Source organism: Callorhinus ursinus, unplaced genomic scaffold, assembly GCF_003265705.2.
Source record: "Callorhinus ursinus isolate GAN/ISIS: 27379988/994484 unplaced genomic scaffold, GSC_fseal_2.0 scaffold10, whole genome shotgun sequence".
Classification (NCBI taxonomy): Eukaryota; Metazoa; Chordata; class Mammalia; order Carnivora; family Otariidae; genus Callorhinus; species Callorhinus ursinus.
Window position 1 is genome coordinate 88,469,961 of NW_027397072.1, and position 17,996 is coordinate 88,487,956.

Genomic DNA, 17,996 nt, shown 5'->3' on the forward strand with positions numbered 1-17,996 from the left:
GTGTTGCTCACTAACATTCGTTTGTCAACTGTTCTTGAAATGGGTGTTAAATTATAACTGAGGAGCTGGCATTCTAAAGCTGAACTGGGATTTTCCAAGCTGTCAAATGAAAATTATTAACTATCTCTTCTTCCATCCTTCCTCTGTTCCCCTGCAAAAAGAGCCCTTTCTTTGCTGTCATATGACTTGGAATGCACGCTCTTTGTGCACACGGTGTTGTAATGAATGCCACATTATCACCAACTGGCTGGAGATGATTCTTCTCATTATTTGCTCCCAAATGGAGTAGGATTTCAATCCTTTGCTTGTACATAAAGGAGTCTTAGAAACAACCATTTCAGATAGTTCCTTGACTAAAAGTTGTACATACTATTCTATAGAGAAATGTTGTTTGTTTACGAGTTTGGATTTTCTTGAAGCATATCTCAGTTCGGCAAAAATGAGTCTAGGAGTCACCACTCTTACAAGTACCTTTGGCTAAACATTGGGTGTCATGGAAATCCATGTAAAGATGTCAGTGCTGGGATGTCTTTGGTTTTGATTATGAGGCACATGGGGGGCTGTGTTAATTTTCATCCCCTCTGTGACTCTCTCACTCTGGCTGGCAGAGGTGCTGTGGCTTCGTGTTACAAAATGGAAGATGAAGGGTGGCAGGTGCTTGACTCCTGGGAGTGAACGCTGAGGGAGGATGTGTGGTTGTGGAAAACACCTATTGTTGATGGTTTGGGGCTTTTTTTTTAGCCCCAAACTGGGTGAAAATGAAATCTTAAAAAGTGGGAAAATTGGAAACCCAGTTAACTTTTTCAGACTAGCACATTGGCTTGTCTAGCCTATTGTGGGGTTGAACGAGGTGATTGCCGAGGTCCCTTGCAGCTCTGTTTATAATTCTTGGATTCCAAACCTTTGGGGCCCTTTGACCTGGATCGGTGCTTCTATTCTTTAACATGCTGACTGACCGTGGAGGGATCTTGTTAAAATGCAGATTCTGATCCTCTAGGTCCAGGGAGATGCCTGGGAGTCACCAATAACCAAAGAAGCTCTCTGGTGATACCAGTGCTCCTGACCCATGGATCACATGTTGACTACCATGAATGTAGGTGGCCAGTGTTGTGTGGTCCTGGGTGAACCAAATCCTTTCTTTGTCTCCTTCGGATTTTCAGAGCTTATCACATTATTTTTTCTCTTGGGCAGTAAAGAGAAACATGAAAGGCAAAGGAGGAACTTCTGTTTCCAGTAACCCAGTGCGTTGCATCCAGGCACACAATAAGATTAATTGAGTGGGAGAAGAAATGAGTGAATTCAGGCATATATGTACCACAGAATACTCAGGCTGCCCCCCTGCCCCTCCCTCACATGCACACATGCTCATACACACACATGTGCACAGATACACACCAGATTCCATTACCTGGAACACTCTGTCACCCAACCAAGGTCCCATGTCATTATTCTATGGTACTCAGTCCATTTTCCTTAGACTTGTACACATACATGCCTGGGCATATTTCCTCTGACTAGAATGTCTTCATCTACGCAAATCCTATTGTTTTTGTAGATCAGCTCAAGCCCTAACTCCTCCTTAAAGCCTCTGACTCCCTTTCTCCCTGTTCCACTCCTGGTCTTTGGAAGCAAGGACAGACCCCTGGCCCAATCTGCCCCTGCTCTGGCTGGCCTCCCAGAGGCACTGCCATTGCTCACACACCTTTCCTGGCCTCAGGGTGGGGCTTCAGAATCCTTCCCAACACAGTGCTCTTGACAGCCTCTCACAATGGCTTGAAACATCTTTTTCATCCTGGTTTAGGGCATAAGTGTCATCTTTATTTTCCGTGTATGTATTTTCTGCCTCTTTGGCTGGATGGTGAATTTGTTGAGAATGGGGACCATGTGCGTGGCTGCTTGCTTTATCGTGGTTTCCCTGGAGTGCTTGGTGCATAGTAGGTGCATAGGCAGAGTGCTTGGTGCATAGTAGGTGCATAGTAAATGATGACCTGGCTGCCCAGAGCAGCTCCGGCTCATACATTCTCATGTGCTCACTTAGTTCCCAATGGGACCCTAATTTCCTTGAGCTGGGAAGTGTGCAGAACTGGTCACTGAGTGGGTCAAACAGAACTTAATTTGAGATACTTTTCTTATGAGTCTGGGGTATGAGGCAGGATACCATTTAACATAATTCCCTTGAAAATGCTGTCAAAATAATGTGGAGAAACGCCAGAAAAGCAACAACAGAAGGCTGTCAGGAGTAAAAAGAAACAGGGCAATTTCTATTTTTTTTGCATTATGCTTGAGGAGGAGGGAATTCGTTTTGATTTTTAATGTTCTGCATGCAGCTGCCTCTGTTGCTTTTGGTTGAACGAGGCCCACCTACTCAGAATGCGAGTGGGACGATGCGTATCATTCCCGACAGCTGGAGGCTGCCTCCCTGCAGCATAGGGTCAGGTGGTGAGGACGCTAGGACGGCGCTCGGGGCTCAGGCCCACATGGCTCTTGGGCCGCATGATTCGGGGGAGTGCTTATGAGATCCCACAAAGCCCTTTCCATCCTGGAGATGCTCTTGGAGGAGGCTGCGGTCCCTGTGGTCTTCTGGGGCCAGGCAGCCCCTGCATGATGGGGAGATTTGGGGAGGCTGAATCTCTTTCCAGTGGGGCACGGGGCCCACCTGCTCCCACCGGTTCCTCTTTGCTCCCAAGCTGCTCCCAGGCTCTGAGTTCATCCACAGACTACGGAGTGGGAATCTTTACTTGGCAAAGTTACCATTTTCAAGTGACCATTGCATCTCAGCTCTGTCGAGGAGCTGCTGAAAGCCGAGTCATATTTGATGTCTCTTCGGTCTGAAAGTAGTATGCATTTGTAAATGTTTCCTTCCAACTAAAAACATTTATGCTCATGACAGGAAATGTGGGATGTATAAATGTATAAAAATAACATTTAAAGAAGGATATAGAACTTGCCCTTTCGGGCAAGTTTCTGCAATCCAGAGAAAACCCTTGTTAATATTTTGGTGTTCTGCATGTGTTTGTTTTCCAAACATGATTGGGATTCATGTTAAGCATGAAATTTTGTATCCTGGTCTTTTTACTTGGTGCTGTACTTAGCTAGAATATTTTCACTTCATTAAAAAGTTTTTTTAAGGTGGGATATTTAATAGCCATGGAAATAAATCATTACAAAATTTCTCATAATTTACATAACCATTGACCTATTAGAGCTTATTCCATTTTTTTTTTCTCTACTTGAAATAGTATTATCCTTTTGTTTTAAGTAGCAATTCCTAATTTCTATTTTGGACATTTTTCTTCCATATCATTTTTCTTCTTTTCTCTTTTGCCAATTTTCTATCCTTATACTTTGCCTGGAAAATACCTGTCTTGCTGAGATGGCGTACAGAAGGAGGGTAACACTGCCTGGCTTACTTGATGGATATGGGGTATTTACACAGAATGTGTCAGCCCATAGTTACAGGCAGGAAGACTGGACTTTTGCTGAGACACGAGCAAAGAACCTTGACATGTCTGGGAGGCTCCTATCTGTGGCCACACCACGAGGCAGTGTCCATCAGGCCTCTGGGACAGCTGCACACCATGAGATGAGCCTGCATTTGTGCTGCCTCAGGGTTGGCACAGCAGAGGGAGGAAGGGTAAGGCAAATCCTCCTTCGAAAAATATCCAGCACTCCATGCAACTACGCAGGTCCCCACGCCAACCATAGTCTTCAGTCTCCTCCTTTCTGTTGGGTCTGCAGCCCAACTTGTACGACATGGCAGTATCCATTTGTGCATCATCAGAGAGTGCCAGAATCTGAGAAAGGAGCTCTGGCCCTGGCCTGCCTTTTCTTGACTGGTCTGGGCATTCAGCGCATTGTCAGTCGCTGACAGTCCGGGCCACCAGAAAGCGGGAAGACTGGCCAGCGACAGGAGGGGGGCCACCCCCTTGCTCACCCACACAGCCATCCCCTCCCACTGCCTGGTTGGAGTCAGCTCCCCCCAGGCCAGGCGGCATCCTCGCTGAGCCCACTGACCACTAGAAGACAAAGGGCATAAAGACCATGCCAACCTGGGATCTCCTTTCTCAAATTAAATCCAATTTCCCAGACTCATTTAGTTATCCTTGGGGGCAGTGCTCTGTCAACATGGGAGTAAGTTATGCCAAAGAATAAGTATCCTATTCTGGCATCTCTGCTTGGCTATCAGAATTTCTTGAAATCACATGCATGGAATCAATGTGAAGAAAATACTCTCTTGCCCATGTTTAGGCAGGAAGTTTGTGGTTTATTTTCAGACCAGGAGTCAGAAGAACCAGGAGAACGGTCCACATTCCCTCCCTGCCCACATTTCCTTGCCCTGGAGAGGCCAGAGCTTGAGTGGCCCTGACTCTTGGCCCAGGGCCCACGTCCTCATGTGTGTCCTCCAGGAGCGTTCTGCACAAGGCCTCCCTTCTCGACAGGGTCTGTCCTCTGCCTGAAAAGTGATCCTGGAGTCTCCCTTCTGATCCATCAGCAGGGAGCGATTTGTGGGCTGTGATTCTTCCTTGGGCTCCTCTGTGAGATAAAGTTGCTCTAGCCAGAAGTTTTTCTTCTGTTGTTTCAAAGGAGGAGTCTGCAGGTCAGATCAAGCTTCTCAGTAGGAGAGTTTGCCCTTTCGCAGAGCTTCTCAAAGTAGGTTTCCTGTCCTTGCCCTCCTTCACCTGGCTCGTGGATGTTCGAGCATCTGCATGTGATCTGGGGACTCGGCTGGGACGAAGGCAGGAGCAGCTGCTGCAGGGGCAGGGCCACACCCGTGGCCTGTGGGCCCCAGAAGGTGGGTCTCCCATGGTGGAGGACAGGGTAGGTGGGGAATCCAGAGGTCCCTTTCCTGCAGGGCAATGAGCCCCACCTGACCCTGGTCACCACATGTACTTTGCTGGACCTGGTGGAGGCCAAGTCCCAGGTGGTAGAGCAGGGGAGTCAGTCAGGTGCTCCTTGCAGGACCTCCATTGCAGGCTCTCTCCCATGAGGCAGGCTACTGCCCATGCCCATGGGGGCATCCTCGGCCCCACTCTGCCCCTCACCCAGCTTTGGCGCACCCATCAGCTCTCTCCACAAAACACCTGCTTCTCTTACCTCCTCCTGTGCAGGCCTCTGTCTCCTCTTCACTGTATGATGGGGATGTCTTCTGAGTCTCTCTTGCTCCTTCCCTTGTCCCGGCATCTTTTCTCATACAGTAGCCAGAGCGGACCTGTTAGAACAGAAGTCAGACCATGCCAGCCCCAGGCTCAGGCCCCCCCACGCTGGTGCCTCCCATTGCAGTCAGGGAAAAGTCGAGAGCCTGTGATGCCCTCCAAGGGCCCGACTCCCTGTCCCCACTGCCAGTGCCTCACTGACCACTTCTCTCCCCCTGTACCTGCTGCAACCACAGAGGCTCCAGCCATTCCTGTCACTCACCAGGCAGGCTTCCACCTCAGGACATTTGCACATGCTGTTGCCACCACCATGTCACCTTACTTAAATGATAACTCTACTTAAAACTGCAGCTTTGCCTTCCCCAAATCCTTCCTGTCCCTTCTCCCTTTGTTATTTTTCCCCAGAGGCCTTCTTAACATTTAGCCTTCTTTGCATTTTATTTGTACATTTTGTTATTGTCTGTCTTTTCCCACTGAAATTTGAGGTCTTGGAGAACGGGGATATTTTCCCACTTTGGTTGCTGCCGTAACCGCATATTTAGGAATGGTGTAAAGCCCTCAACACATACCTGAATGATTGACTGTAAGGCTACCCTGAGGAAAGTCAGCTGGCCTCTGGGGCTTTTTGAAATAAGGGGACATCCCCATGATTCACCGCCAGGCCTTTGACCTTTTGCCCCCAGGACAGGAAGACTGCTCCCCAGGGGAAGCTCCCAGAATCACCAGGGGGTGAAATTGCCTTTCATTTCCTAAATTTCCCTCTTGGGAGCTTACAGGAAACCTTGAATTATAAGGCCCCTCTTTTGCCCTATACTTGATGAATCTCAAAGCTGGTTCTGTCTGGAATATTCTAAATAATCAGGGGGATAAAAAAAAAAAAAAGAGAGAGAGAGAGAATCCGCCAGCAAGGCTTTTCTTTGCTCACTCTCTGTTGTCAGCACCAGATGGAGGATGTGGCCGTGGTGCAGGCTAATTTATTTATTGATTAAAATGCTTACAAAACTCAGCATGTACAGCCAGGCTGAACATTCAATTAAAAAGCCTGAGATGAAAATTCAGAACTGCTGAATGACAAGTAGGATGTGCAGAGCCAACTAAGAAAGGAAAAAAATGATAAAGCTTAAAGCAGGAAGGATTTGTTCTATTCATTTTGTCCTTTCTTCTGTCATTTGGAAACCAGAAAGCCCTGCCGCCCATCGTGCATAGTTGGTGAGCAAATAAGTGAGTGAACACAAGCTTGCCCCATGTTGGCAGGACAGCTATTCCACAGGGCGAGAATATGGGAGAGATGAAGATTTCAACAGTGGGCACAGGTGCCCATGTCCCTGCACACCAGGGATGGAGGCAAGTAGGCACCCTGAGATGTTAGCATGGGTTAGCGCCCCATTGGCTCTTGAGTGAGGAAAAGAGGGGAATGCAAAGCTCCAGGGATGCTGGGCATCCCTCTCCATGGTGGAGGGCCATGGGTGCGATGGGTAACAGTGCAGTAGGAAGTCACATGTCCTCTGTCCTGCCTCTCCCTTTTGTGCCTTCTGTCTGAAAGCCAAGTAGAATCTGGTCTACAAGGTGAGAGCGGGCTTCCACCACTCCTTTGTCACAGGTGAGTGTGTGGCTCACCAGCCCACAGTCCCCCTTGCCCTCTCAGGCCCCTGCTAAGTCAGAAGCACCCCACAAAGAGGCAGCATGCCCCAGTCTCACGACCCCTGGGGGCTGATGGGTGGTGGTTGATCCCCAGCATGAGACCGCGGCTGGTCCTGGGCCACTGCTGGCTCTGCCACCTGCACGTGTGGGACAGGAAAGAGCAAGTACTTCAGAGGTGGGAGAATTGCCTACGGTTGTCTCTGCAGTGTGCAATATGGGCACTTCTCAGTAAACCGGAGTTGCTGCCTCCACACTGGTGGGAGTGCCAGTTATGTATCAGCCCCTGGGTTTGTCTAGACACAGGAGACAGTCAGTAGGGGAATTGTCCTGGGCCTCTGCACAGACCAGGTCTTGGGAAATCATGGAGCATTCGAGTCTCTATACATCCTTGCCCTGTACCTGTGTGTGTGCAGTGTATGCAGTGTGTCTCTGTCCATGTGTGGTGTCTGTGGAGGTGTGTGATATGGATAGTTTGTGTGTCTGCATATGTGTGTGGGGTGTGCATGTCTGTGCACCTGTGTGTTGTGTGTGTTCCGAGTGTGGGTGTGATATGTGCATATTTATGTGTGTGTGTTTGTGGTGTTGTGTGCGTGTGTATGTTTGTGGCATACAGTGCATGTGAGCATGTGAGAGCGCACACACGTGGTCTCCCCCTTGTACACAGGAGCTTCTGGCTCCTTCCTCTCATCTTGGGTGTGCAGGGACGGTTCACTTGGGGAGAGGGCAGCTCTGCTGAGTAAGATTGCGAGGACACGTCCAGATGTCGGAATGCCCAGAGCAAACAGACAAGGAGCCTCCATGGTAAGCTGTCTGCATGTCCACCATCCCCAGGTGCTCCTGTGGCCCGAGCATTCCCCAACCCAGGCCAAGCACGGGCCACACTGCTTCTCTACCCACAAGTTCAGTCTAGTGGTTTAACCGAGCTGGATTGTTTCTGAGGAGGAGAAGAGTGATTTAAGTGTATTTGCAAAGCTGTCCTTGCACATCCCGGCCCATCTTCCTGGGACAGGTGGCCCCATAAACACCATCTCCTTGTGGCCATTCTGGCCCTGTCTTGCCTCTCTAGAAAGTCTGACAAGTTTGGATCAAACAGAGATTTGTTCTCAGGGGCGTGCTTCCAAATAGCTGCTAAACCTCACGAGGCCGAGATGCATCTCTCCTTCCAGCTCTCAGCCTGTCCCTCGCTCTGTCCCTGAGTGGGTTGTCCTCAGTGCCTCCAGGTCCCATGTGATTCAGCTCCTATCAGGAATCCACACGGATGGCCCATGCTGTTTTCTTCCCAGAGGCTTTCGTGTCTGAAGGTTCTGCCCACTCTTTTCTCCACTCCCCGCCTACCAACAGCAGAGAGGCAGTAGCAAGTTTATTCATGTTTTCTTTGCCTGCTCCCCTGAACATGGGTCCCCAAAGCTCTCCCTGGTACTCAGGAACCCGCATGGGGACATGTGTAGTTTGGGGCTGTGATGCTTTAGGTCACTATATGTGTCAGTTTAGCATATCTGGATTCTGGGGCCAGGTTGGGGGGGGGTTGAAACTTTTATGACCAGGGCAGGCATATCTGTGATGTGTGAGTCAGGATGGGGCGGGTTGGACCACAGGTACACCACCAGAATCTCAGTGGCTTGAAGGAGCAAACCTGTGTTTCTCACTCGTGCTCCCTGTTGAGGGGTGGCTGGCGACCTTGCCGCTCAGCCCTGTGGTCCTCACGGGGGTTGAGAACGGTTGCAGATGACAACACTGGGGCCCATGTGACGGAGAGGAGACGGGTGAACCATGAGACTGGGAAGGACACAGTGTGCGGGCTGGGGCGTGTGCAGCCACACTGGGTGTGGCAGGGGGCCCCAAGTAGTCTCCCCGTGTGGAATTTCAGGCCTCTGTTCTCACTGCATTGAAGATGCTCTGTTACCCCCTGGGGGCTGGGAGAGACCTCAGGGGGCAGCCACAGCTGGTTCCCTCCTGGTTCCCTCACAGCCCAGTCTGTAGGAAGCCGTCCCAGAGATGAGTCATCACAGGGCTCTTGAATCCCTTTTCTTCACATGCCCGATTTCACCTACCCCTCAGAGGCTGAAATTAGTTAAATGGGGGCAATGCAGAGTGGGAGGGAAAATTCTAGTTATCTTAACATCAGATTTGCTACTAAAGTATCTGATTTCCTTAAGTTTTTAAAAAATTTCCTTAATTTTCAACTCCACTGTGGCTGAGGAGATTTGGGGAGGTTTGCCAGCTCTGACTGAACAGTTCCTGAGTCTGGTGAAGCACCTCCCCTGTGGGTGCACGTCTGAGTGAACGTGTGGAGCACCATGTGGAGGAAGTGCCTGTCTCCGGCAGGATTAAGTGGAAATTCACATTCGGTTTAATCGAGGATGAGCACTGTTCTATTTTAGGGCAAGGCTTTCCTCCTCCAGCTCAAACTACATTTTTAGTTAAGATGATCTCTGTGTAGACTCATAGACTGCTGAACACTAAAAAATGAGGAAACTTTTTTTAAGTGAACATATTTTCAGGCTTAGGATACGACAGCCCAGTAGGCTTGGTGATCCTGAGGTGCTTTCTGTTTTGTTCTGAGCTTCAAGGAGGAGAGCCCAGCTCATGTATGCGGTATGAGGGACCAGGGACAGGTCCCGCAAGCTGTCAGGGAGGCCAGCAGAGCTGAGTGGTCAGGCTCAGGAGGCCTGGCTCTGAGACCACCCATGCTGTTGGCCAGGGGCCTTCTGTCCCCTCCCCATGGTGTCCCCAGTCTCCTCTCTCCTAGCCACAGGGTGTAAGTGGCACCAGCGAAGCCTTCCGGAGACTAGTTAACTGAAGTTCTCACCCCACCCTGACTAGAACGGCCTTCTGTCTCATGAGTTCACATTCTTTAGAGCTACACAGCCCAACGCAATTTAGGGCTATTCAGACTTGAATTTAAAGTAATTAAAATCAGGTACGATTCAGTTGCTCAGTCATACTGTCCACTTTTCAAGTGCTTAAGAGCTGGTGACCACTGTCCTGGACAGCACAGATGTGGCACATTTCTGTTACCTTGGAAGGTCTCCGTCCCATGCTGCTCTGGATGGTGAAAGCTCGTGTTGAATCAGGCCACGTAGGGTTGAGGCCTGGCCAGCGGTGCACAGACCCTCCTGGATCAGCTGGCCTCTCTATGTGCCATCAGCCCTGGCCGCTTGTCATCAGGAAGGCCATTGGTGGGGCTGATTTTCAGAGCAGGAGGGCATGGAGGAAGCAGTGCCCTCCAATGTGGTTAGTCCACTTAGGCAGACCTCAAATCTGCTTCATACTATGTCAGCCAGGCCTGGTAGCAGTCTGCTGCCACTGTTCTTCCCAGCACGGAAAAAGGATTGTGTAAGTAGAGCAGAAAGGAGCCCTTGAATCAGCCCTGTATAGGTAGGCAAACCAGAAAACTAGTATTGAACTGTATTTGTTTGAGTCCTTTGAATCAGTAAGGGCCAGGGAAAACTTGCCCTTTGTAGGAGGCTTCTGTTTCTTGGACCAGAGCCCTGAGGATACCAGGATACCAAGCCAGCCAGTGTGAAGGGCTGAACTCTGGCCTGAATTTCCAGTTTTCTTTTGTAAGGAGCATGGCCCCTCTCTGAGGAAAGCATTTTGGCACCCCTGCTTAGCTCCATACTTGGGACAGTGGCAGGGAGACCCACCTCGGAAAGCATTGAGGAGGCCCCTGCTGCTGGCGAGAGGGTGAGTGGGCGAGGAGACGACTGAGCCTGGAGGATGGTGGCAGGTGCAGCCCTGGAGCAAATGAGAGCAGTGGCCCTGGCACCTGCCCCCGCCCCCAAGGGCAGCCGTGAGAGGCAGATGGCGTGGAAAGGGCAGCCGTCCAGAGAACAGTCTTAGGAGCCAGGCAGTGGACAGCTCAGAGACACCTGGAGTAGACACAGAGCGAAGTTGCTGAAGGGATGGGTCAGAACTCAAAGTTGCCTGGCTGGTTTCAGTCCTTCAACTTATAAAAAGGAGTGTGTAATGTGTTCATTACTTAATTTATCAACATATCTGGTTACGTGGGGCTTGCATGATTTTCCACCTGACTGTTATCTGGGTCCGTGTGGTGAAGTTGTGCCTAAGACACTTTTGATTGTTTTGATAATATTGACTCTTTGGAAGGAACCCACAACTGGGGACTTGCTGATTTTCTGGATTAGTTCCCAGAGTTGTGACGTTCTTTGGCTGGTTTTAACCTGTTGACTGCTTCTTACTCTTAGTGATTTATACTAAAGTAGAAGCCTATTTACTGAGGCTCATTGTAGAGTCTCGTAAGAGGAGGTAGTGTCTTTTCTGTTTGTTGTCTGTCAAAGGGGCACAGCCTTCCTTACACCTGAATTTTCCTTCTGGTCTCCTCATAGGGGCAGGACAATATTTAAACCAATAAATATTTTCGTTATTTAAGAACTATAGAAATATATATTTCCTTTTGTAAACTGTAAAACACAAGGTTTCCTGCCCTGAAAGCTCAAGATAAAAATTAAGGCCCAGTCATCAGGGGAAGTTACCTACAACAGGCCATACTTGGTCATGTGGTGCTACCCAACGTAGAAGTTTACAAGAGAGTACCAGGCAGAAATATACCCATGCATATCCGGTCAACTAATATTTGACAAGGGAGCCTTGAATACTCAGTGGGGAAAAGACAGTCCTCTTATAGATGGTGCTCAGAAAATGTTTATTCACATGTAAACAAATGAAACTAGACCCCTGCCTGACATTACTCACAAAAAACAACTCCAAATGGATTAAAGACTTAAATATAAGATCTGAACCCATAAAACTCCCAGGGGAAAATAGCGGGAAAAAGCTCCCTGAATGGGTCTTGATAGATGTTTTGGATATGAGACCTAAAGCACAAGCAACAAAATCAAACATAAACAAGTGGGACTATATCAAACTAAAAAGCTTCTGCACAACAACAAAACCATAACAAAGTGAAAAGACAACCTGTGGAATGGGAGAAAAATATTTGCAAATCATATATCTGGTGAGTTAATATCCAAAATATATAGAGAACTCATATGACTCAATACCAAAGTTATAATAATCCCGTTAAATGGGCAAAGGATCTAAATAGACATTTTTCCAAAGAAGACACACAGATGGCCAGCAGGTATGTGAAAAGATGCTCAACATCCCTCATCATCAGAGAAATGTAAAAACCACAATGAGATATCACCTCACACCTGTCAGAATGGCTGTTATCAGTAAGATAAGAAATAAGTGTTGGTGAGGATGTGAAGAAAGGGGAACCCTTGTGCACTCTTGGTGGGAATGTAAATTGGTTCAGCCATTGTGGAAAATAGTACAGAGGTTCCTCAAAAAATTAACAGTAGAATTACCAGATGATCCAGCAATTCCACTTCAGGATATTTATTCAAAGGAAACGGAAAAAAAAAAAAAAAACACCAAAGGAAATGTAAACACTAATTCAAAAGATACATGCACCTCCATGTTCATTGCAACATTATTTACAATAGCAGATATGGAACCAACTTGTGTCCATTGATGGATAAATGGATAAAGAAGATGTATGTGTGTTTATATGTACATACATATGTTATATGTTATATGTGCATATGTTATATATGCATATAATGTATAGACACACAATGGAATACTATTCACCCATGAAAAAGAAGGAAATCCTGCCATTTGCAATAACATGGATGGACCTTGAGAGCATTATGCTAAGTGAGGTAAGTCAGACAGAGAAAGACAAATATCAATGATCTACCAAATACCAATGAAATCTAAAAACAACAATAAACCAAACTTGTGGAAAAAGAGATCAGATTTGTGGTACCTGAGGTGGGGTAGGGGTGGTGGAGTCAGGTGAAGGTAGTCAAAAGGTAGAATCTTCCAGTTATGAGATAAATGAGTCCTGAAGATGTACGGTACGGCATGAGGACAGTGCTCACACTGCTGTGTGGTACACAGGAAAATCGTTAAGAGAAGAAATCCTGAGTTCAAGTTGTGAGGGAAAAAAAGCATTTTTTCTTCTTTTTGTATCTCGATGAGGTGATGGATGTTAACTAAACTTACTGTGGCAATCATTTTACAGTGCGTGTGAGGCTAACCACTATACACCTTACACTTACACAGTGCTGGATGTCAGTTGTATCTCAGTAAAATTGAAAGGAAGAAAAGAAGGCCCCTGGGTGCCAGGGAGCACAGCCAGCCCTGTGGGGGGCTAGCTGGAGGGTGAGCATGGCTGCAGGGGGGCTGTGGCCTGAGAAGGCCCTCAGGAAAGCACAGAGGCCGTGTCAGCAAGGCCGTGGGGAGGGTCCCAAAGGAGAGGTGGGGTCTGGGCTGAAAGGAAGAGCAGAGGAGGCCCGAGCAGACAGAGGTGGTCTGGATTGGGCGTGGGGGCCTTGGGGCACGAGTGGGGAAGGGGGCTCCGGGGGTCACACAGGCAGACTCCCGCTGCTCCGTCCGAGTGTTTATGCTGAGCTTTGGTGGCAGGAGCCAAGAAAACGAGAAATGCACGGGATGTTTCTTAACTGCGTCATGCTTCATATTGAAAAGAAGTACCCCCCACAAACAAAAACAAAATACCTTGCCTTGTTGTCACTAAAGGCAGCAAAATCAGCTGTCGTTGTTGTTAAAAGGAAAAGAACAACCTGCTCAAAGATGGGGCTGAAACAGAGCTGCGTTTACTTAGGACCTAACCTTCCCCACCCTCCACTACTTCACTAGGTGACCACAACTCTGAGTGAACAGCGCTCCTGGGCCTGGGAGGCCTGGGTCGGACTGCCTGGGAACCCCAGGCCCCTCCAGCCCTGCAGCTGGGCAGGGTGACCAAGGCCATGGCTTCCTTGCTGTGGCACTCCCAGGCCCGGAGCCGACAGGCCGTTTGGGCCAGCAAGGGCCTCGCAGCTGCTTGGCGCGGGAGTCCTCCCCGTTATCCCCGGCGGCAGGGCAGCATGCGTCCGCGTTCTCTTACTTGCTCTGGTTTAAGGCAGGGGAGGCTGCAGGCCCTGCCCCAAAGCCAGTCCTGCTGTTGTGTGTTCCTGTGACGATACCCTGGGGGCACTGTGCAAGCAGATGTGCTGCATCCGACGCTGAGGCCAGACTGTTCGTGCGGGCCTCCCCGCGGACAGCTTGCTGTCTGGCGCGGAGCTGGGAGGGCAGGAAGGGAGCTGCTGCAGGGAGCCCGCAAGCATAGATGGCCAGGACGAGGCTGGCGGCCACTTGGGTAGAACGGATGGGGATCCCCGGCAAGGTGCTCCGGGCTGTGCAGGTGGACTTTTGGTGGCACTCCTTGGCTCCACCCGCTATTACAGCTGGTCTGGGCTGAAGGCGGACAAGAGCGGAAAGCCCCGGCAGGCCTTCCTGACATGGCCCATTTGGCCGCGGGGTTTTGTCAAGTCCACAGAGGCTGTCATTCTCCATTTCTAACTGTGCAGTGTGCAGCCACAGCTGGAAGGAAGGACACGCGTGGTCCAGGCGGTGCCCCAGAGAAGCCACTTGCTGGAAGCGGTCTCAGAGGCCGGGGTGCCCAGAGCTGTAACTGAGAACAAGTGTGAGACAGAATGGAAGGAAGCCCACATGGAGCTCCTTCTCGTGCCTGTCACTTCTCTGAGTGTGGCCCTTGTGAACTGCCTCCCCTCATTCGTGGGCAGGGTATTTATTGGGCTGTCACTGATCCAGGCATTCCAGAGTTAATTGTGACTTCAGGAGTGGCTCTGATGGGCTCATCTCAGCCACAGTGGGACATGTGAGGGGTATTGTCCTTCCTTGTGCGATGCCCGACTCATCTAACATCATCAGGAAGCAGGTATCACATCATCTATATATTGCTTACAGAGAAAAGCTGTGCTTGGCAGGATGCATTAAAGGAAGGTGTGGACCATCTCTCAGAAGAGATGCAGAGTCAGCAGAGTGCAGTACCTGAGCAGTGTCAGGATGGGGGCCAGGGCAAGGGACGTAGGGACGGTATCCCTGCACACAGCCTTGCAGCCACCTTGCGGTACTGCTCGGACTCCTGTGCTGCCCAGTCCCTCACAGGACTGTCTGTCCTGCCTTGAGAAGCCTGTGCTCCCATGGCACTTACCAGAGCCCTGTGACTCTTCCCTTGCTGAGCTTTGTGGACAGGTCGCACGCACAGCGAAAAGTGTGAGGACAGAGCTGAATGAAGGTAGTTTCAGGAAAAATGTTTTTAGAGAGGCTGGCAGGAAACAGTTTTTCATGGGGTTCCCCTCTCTGTCATCAAGTGCCTTCATACTCAAGGTGGCAAGATGAAGGGACCACTCTTGCTGTCCAGACCCCGTTCGTAGCACCCTGGTGACATGATGCATCATGAGAGATGCAGATGTTGATATGCATGGAGATACATTTCTCCAGCTAAGGTTCAGTGCCCTGTCCCCCCCCCCCCCCCCCCACAACTGGGTCCAGGATATTTGTAGTGGGAAGAACCCATTGCGATGATGCACTGTGGTTTTGGGGGCCATTAGATGCCTCTGTCTCCCATGGCCTGTGGAGGGAGGAGGGCAAGTCCCCTCTGTCTGTGCATGTTTGACCTGCCCTGTGCACATGTTCTCTGACCACCTGGTACGGTAGCTGGTGGCGTTCTCCAAGCTGGAGGAAGCTACAAGCATTGATGGTGGCCCACTGTAACTTCAGTACTCAGAATGACTTTATTTACCAGTCAGTGGATTCCAAGCACACTCAGTGACCTAGGACATAATTTAAGACAAATCCAAGGTGACTTGGCAGGACCACATTTCTTTCTTTTTTTAAAAATTTTATTTTATGTTATGTTAGTTACCATACATTGCATCATTAGTTTTTGATGTAGTGTTCCATGATTTGTTGTTTGCGTATAACACCCAGTGCTCCATGCAGAACGTGCCCTCCTTAATACCCATCACTGGACTAACACATCCCCCCACCCCTCTCCCCTCTAGAACCCTCAGTTTTTTTCTCAGAGTCCATAGTCTCTCATGGTTCATCTCCCCCTCCAAATCCCCCCCCTCCCTTTTTCCCTTCCTGCTATCTTCTTTTTTTTTTTTAACATATAATATATTATTTGTTTCAGAGGTACAGGTCTGTGATTCAACAGTCTTGCACAATTCACAGTGCTCACCATAGCACATACCCTCCCCAATGTCTATCACCCAGCCACCCCATCCCTCCCAGCCCCCACCGCTCGAGCAACCTTCAGTTTGTTTCCTGAGATTAAGAGTCTCTTATGATTTGTCTCCCTCTCTGGTTTCATCTTGTTTCATTTTTTCCTCCCTTCCCCTATGATCCTCTGTCTTGTTTCTCAAATTCCTCATATCAGTGAGATCATATGATATTTGTCTTTCTCTGATTGACTTATTTCCCTTAGCATAATACCCTCTAATTCCATCCACGTCATTGCAAATGACAAGATTTCATTCCTTTTGATGGCTGCATAATATTCCATTGTGTGTGTATATATATATACCACATCTTCTTTATCCATTCATCTGTTGATGGACATCTTGGCTCTTTCCATAGTTTGGCTATTGTGGACATTGCTGCTATAAACATTGGGGTGCACATACCCCTTCGGATCCCTACATTTATATCTTTGGGGTAAATACCCAGTAGTGCAATTGCTGGATCATATGGTAGCTCTATTTTCAACTTTTTGAGGAACTTCCCTACTGTTTTCCAGAGTGGCTGCACCAGCTTGCATTCCCACCAATAGTGTAGGAGGGTTCCCCTTTCTCCGCATCTTCACCAACATCTGTCTTTTCCTGACTTGTTAATTTTAGCCATTCTGACTGGTGTGAGGTGGTATCTCATTGAGGTTTTGATTTGGATTTCCCTGATGCCGAGCGATGTTGAGCACTTTTTATGTGTCTGTTGGCCATTTGGATGTCTTCTTTGCAGAAATGTCTGTTCATGTCTTCTGCCCATTTCTTGATTGGATTATTCTTTGGGTGTTGAGTTTGATAAGTTCTTTATAGATTTTGGATACTAGCCCTTTATCTGATATGTCATTTGCAAAAACCTTCTCCCATTCTGTCAGTTGTCTTTTGGTTTTGTTGACTGCTTCCTTTGCTGTGCAAAAGCTTTTTATCTTGATGAAATCCCAATAGTTCATTTTTGCCCTTCCTTCCCTTGCCTTTGGCAATGTGTCTAGGAAGAATTTGCTGTGGCTGAGGTCAAAGAGGTTGCTGCCTGTGTTCTCCTCTAGGATTTTGATGAATTCCTGTCTCACATTTAGGTCTTTCATCCATTTTGAGTCTATTTTTATGAGGACCACATTTCTTATTGTTTGGGGACTCCTTTAGGGGATGGTTCAGGAAGGAACTTAGAAACCACAGGGCTGGGGTGCCTGGGTGGCTCAGTCGGTTGGGTGGCCGGGTCTTGATTTCTGCTCAGGCCATGATTTCAGGGTCGTGAGATGGAGCCCTGCATCAGGCTCTGTGCTCAGGGCAGAGTCTGCTTGAGATTCTCCCCCTCCCTCTCCTTCTGCCTTCCCCCCTGCTCATGCATATACACACGCACTCTCTCTCTCTCAAATAAATAAATAAATCTTAAAAAAAAACAACAGGGCTGTTTGATAGATTGGTTGATAGTATATTCACCTGGATGCCACAGCTGGTGCGTATTTTTAATAGATAGCAAGAGCACTGAAGCATAGTTCACGTGTGTGTGTGTGTGTGTGTGTGTGCACGTGCATGGCATGTGCACCACACCCCCAGATGGCTTTGTGATTTGGTCAGAGAGCAATTCTTTGCTCAGTTGTTTGCTTCTAGGTATGTATGCCTTAAGTAACATAGCTAAAGGCACCCATAGTTATTGCAATACATTTTTAGTTTATAAACGGGTGACTTTTAATGTGCATATCTCAATTTTCTGTGTAATCAGGAGTTCTGTATTTCTGTCTCCTAGTGGCTGGAAATAGAAAAATATTTGTGCCTGTCATTCCATTCATCAAATAATATTCACATTTGGTTTCCATTGCTGGGAGATGCTTATTTAGAAATTGAATATACTTAAGTACCTTTTCACAAATTGAACTTTTATGTAGCCAAATTGATTTAATTCTTAAGTCCATGTTGTAATTTATGGCATTGGAGACATTGTATTAAGATCATTTGGGGAGCGGCACGCTCCGGGCCGGCAAGGGTGGCGGTGCGCCTGCGCCTGGGCGGGAGGGGGGACGCCGTAGCGACCCCGCCTTTCCTTTAGTTTTTCCCTTTCTCGCCCCCCCCCCCCCCCCCCCCCCCC

At 48.6% G+C, this 17,996-nt stretch overlaps 1 protein-coding gene and 1 pseudogene across 3 annotated transcripts in view; both read left to right on the forward strand.

Annotated features, from left to right (window-relative positions):
* SH3RF3 (SH3 domain containing ring finger 3) overlaps window positions 1-17,996 on the forward strand; it is a 361,498-nt gene that overhangs the window by 145,785 nt on the left and 197,717 nt on the right. The window lies entirely within an intron of this gene.
* The window catches only part of LOC112821527 (phosphatidylinositol N-acetylglucosaminyltransferase subunit P pseudogene), an 11,250-nt pseudogene continuing 808 nt past the window's right edge, over window positions 7,555-17,996 (forward strand).